The sequence below is a fragment of the Loxodonta africana genome, chromosome 10, assembly GCF_030014295.1.
Source record: "Loxodonta africana isolate mLoxAfr1 chromosome 10, mLoxAfr1.hap2, whole genome shotgun sequence".
NCBI classification, from domain to species: domain Eukaryota; kingdom Metazoa; phylum Chordata; class Mammalia; order Proboscidea; family Elephantidae; genus Loxodonta; species Loxodonta africana.
The window spans coordinates 44149776-44152739 of record NC_087351.1 but is presented as its reverse complement, the minus strand read 5'-3'; the positions used below and the strand labels follow the sequence as shown (position 1 = coordinate 44152739).

The 2964-nt window shown below is 49.8% G+C and overlaps 2 non-coding genes across 2 annotated transcripts; one reads left to right on the top strand and one right to left on the bottom strand.

The window, feature by feature from the left end:
* Positions 1–244: 244 nt before the first annotated feature.
* Positions 245–351, top strand: LOC111750234 (U6 spliceosomal RNA). Its single transcript, XR_002785387.1, has one exon. It is a non-coding gene; the product is annotated as a U6 spliceosomal RNA (small nuclear RNA).
* Positions 352–1512: 1161 nt separating this feature from the next.
* On the bottom strand, positions 1513–1619 carry LOC111750233 (U6 spliceosomal RNA). Its single transcript, XR_002785386.2, has one exon. It is a non-coding gene; the product is annotated as a U6 spliceosomal RNA (small nuclear RNA).
* Positions 1620–2964: the final 1345 nt, after the last annotated feature.

The window sequence follows — 2964 nt, the reverse complement described above, 5'->3', positions numbered from 1 at the left end:
GGGGCCCTTACCCAAGGTGCACCGGGTGCTCATTTGCATGTCCCACCCGATAGGTAAAACCCACAGGTCGTCGCGCAGCCTAGAGATCATAACGCCAAGTTTGCAAGCCTCGTTATGTCATTCCGTTTGATTAAGTTTCCATAACGTTCTGAGATCGAAGGGAAGGCGTGCCGGTTGGTCACCATAAGCGAGAGAGGAGAGGATCTCTGGTCTCTTATATAAGCGCTGGCCGTGACTGGTAATCGTGCTCGCTTCGGCAGCACATATACTAAAATTGGAACGATACAGAGAAGATTAGCATGGCCCCTGCGCAAGGATGACACGCAAATTCGTGAAGCGTTCCATATTTTGCGCGGTTTCCGGAACTACTTCGCTGATTAACACTTCGAGGATGCCTACGAGTCCGTCACGGCCGCCTACTCGCATGCCTGCCTGAACGACCTCCATGCAACTCCACGACCGCTTCAGTCTGTTTACTGTTAGCAAATTTACCAAGGTAATCATATTCGAATATGTTTTCACCGATTAAAATTAGGTTTTTTGTTTGGGCACTGGATTTTTCTATTAATCAAATTTCACACCACACAATTTGTCCAATTTATGTAAAACCGGCATTTCTGTTTCTTGCAGGCTAGATGGAATCGACGGTGGGTTTTTTAGATGGAAATAAGCACACGAAACCGGCATAAGAAAGAAGACCGGTGAAAACAGATCCAAATGGGCTTGCGGCTTCCAACAGTTTTCCATTTATTCTGGAACTTTATAATCAATACCCAAATTAAACCAGTTGCAGTGGATGGAGTCCCTTCCGCTTCTGGCATCCCATGTGTTTCACGGTAGAACTGTGCTCTATCGGGCTCTCAGTGACCTTTCAGAAGCAGATCGCCAGGCCTTTCTCCCGAGTGAATCAGGATCGCTCAAGGGCACTAGGTTTGGTTATGGTTTGGTTAGTCACCAACAAACCTTATTGATCTCATCCAATAATCAGCCTGTGGTTAACAGTCCATGCCTTTGTGCAGCCAGCAGCCTAAGTGAAAGACACTGTAAACACTCAGGTCTAAAATGAGGCAACAATGAGGAAAAACAAAAAAAGGGACCGAAGAATGAATGTCACAGCAGGCGCAAGAGGTGTGCGCGAATATTGCTTTCTTCCTTTAGTGACGAAACGTGAAGCAATTGTCATGGGCCAGGCAGTCTCCTAGTGAACAGTCAGCCTACCCAGGCCTCGGGCCTCATGGAGTGTATTTTGATGGAGTAATGGGGAAGGCAGGACGATAAATAACTCGATTTCAGATGGTTATAGCCAACGGAGGAAATGCATTTTCTCTTCTTCTGAGATATGTAAGAACGACATATTTGTACATAAAACTCCACGTATAACACAACTCCTTATTTCATAGATTGCCTACAGTGGATTTTTATGTAGTGAAAAAATCAGTATAAATATTTGATTCCACATAGTTTAGTTTCATAATTACAAACCAACTTGGGGTCTCAGCTCCGGGAACCGCGCAAAATATGGAACGCTTCACGAATTTGCGTGTCATCCTTGCGCAGGGGCCATGCTAATCTTCTCTGTATCGTTCCAATTTTAGTATATGCGCTGCCGAAGCGAACACGGTTACCATGCAGGGCCAGCGCTTATATAAGGGACCAGAGATCCTCTCCTCTCTCGCTTATGGTGACCAACCGGCACGCCTTCCCTTCGATCTCAGAACGTTATGGAAACTTAATCAAACGGAACGACAAAAGGAGGCTTGCAAACTTGGCGTTATGATCTCTAGGCCGCACGATTGACCTGGGGGGTTTACCTGTCGGGTGGGACATGCAAATGAGCACCCGGTGCACCTTGGGTAAGGGCCCCTACGGCGGGACCCAGGCTTGGTGCTGTGGGGTCTCCCGCCGCTGGGCTCTAGGGTCCCAGAGCGCGGGAGACGCGCCGTCAGTGCGGCCGCAGCGGTGCGAAGTGGGTCCAGACCCGGCCGGGGACGGCTCGGCTGAAGTGATCCTGGAGGCCTGCCAACACCGGCTGGCGCAGGCGACGTCTCCCTTTCTCTGAGGAGTTTGCGAATCGGCTGGCAAACCGTGTCACCAGGTCCCTGAGTCGAACACGGGTGCTTCCCAGTAAAATAATCACACATCGCCCGTGACACAGCGGCCTTGTGCTGGTTCCAGAAAGGCGCTGCTGAAACGAGCCCAGCGTCCAGCCCTCCGAGAGGTACCTCCCAGCGCCAGGACTGCTCAGTTCTGGAACGGTGGGCACCACGCTTTAGGAGCCACCGGGCCCGGGTGCATCAGCGCTGGTGTCTCGGGTCCATTCCGCAGAGGCGCTGGTCAGCCGAGGGGCGGAGAAGCCCGGGCCAGCGGCCCGCTTTCTCTCCGCAAGGGTCCCGGGGTCGCGGACGGAGAAGCCCGAGCGGAGTGGCCACGCCCCCCCCGACGTTTCCCAGACGACGACCTTCAGGCCTGTCCTGGGATGGCGGGAGCGCTTACGGGCATGCTGAAATCCACCGGTTTGGCCCGAGCCTTGGCTTTGAGGAATTGCACTGTTACTGATAGTTGAATTGGAGAATCATTCTTGTATTTCCTTAAATCTCCCTAGTTAGGGAAGATGGTTCCCTAACTTTGGCCGTTTTTTACCAACGTGCAGGAGAGATTTCTTGGCAAGAAATTCGAATATTAGTGTTCAATATTTTGATTTTAATTACAGCAAGAAAAACATGATGTTAAGTCATAGTATTGATCGTTGTACATACACAGAAATGACGGCAAAGGTCTAGGGTTCTGGTATTGATGTGGTTACAGCATTCCATATATGGAGGTAAAGTGAAGGACAAAAGTTTGCCTACCTTTTGTTAAAATAGCACCCGTAATAAGAAATATGGCATCTTTAAGAAAGAACTGAAGTTTGACCTTTTTCTCCTTCTTGTGGTCATCCTACCCCTCCTCCAACTATGATCTGAT